Source organism: Arachis ipaensis, chromosome B05 (assembly GCF_000816755.2).
Source record: "Arachis ipaensis cultivar K30076 chromosome B05, Araip1.1, whole genome shotgun sequence".
NCBI classification, from domain to species: domain Eukaryota; kingdom Viridiplantae; phylum Streptophyta; class Magnoliopsida; order Fabales; family Fabaceae; genus Arachis; species Arachis ipaensis.
Genome location: NC_029789.2, coordinates 125,900,547 through 125,900,889, shown reverse-complemented (window position 1 = coordinate 125,900,889; position 343 = coordinate 125,900,547).

Below are 343 nucleotides of genomic sequence, written 5' to 3'. Positions count from 1 at the left end.
ATTTTGCGGTGAATTTCCATTAAAAAAATGAGATACGACAAAAATCTTGAAAATCTTACTTGGTGTGAACAATCAAATACAGAGTTCATACATTGCCATTACTTTTACTTTAATATATGAGTGCTCCTAAAACACGGATGACTACCCAGTTTAGAATTTAAAATTAAAAATATTAACTTGCATTGTTTGTTTCTATCTCTAGCAAAAAAGAATGTAATTGAGATAAGAATGATAATGATGCAGAGAATTGCAAAGTGAACAACCTCATGTCCTCATCAATGGCCGTGCAAGGAGCTAGGTCAACTATTTCTAAGCAACATGTCACTTAAGATCGAGCAATGTC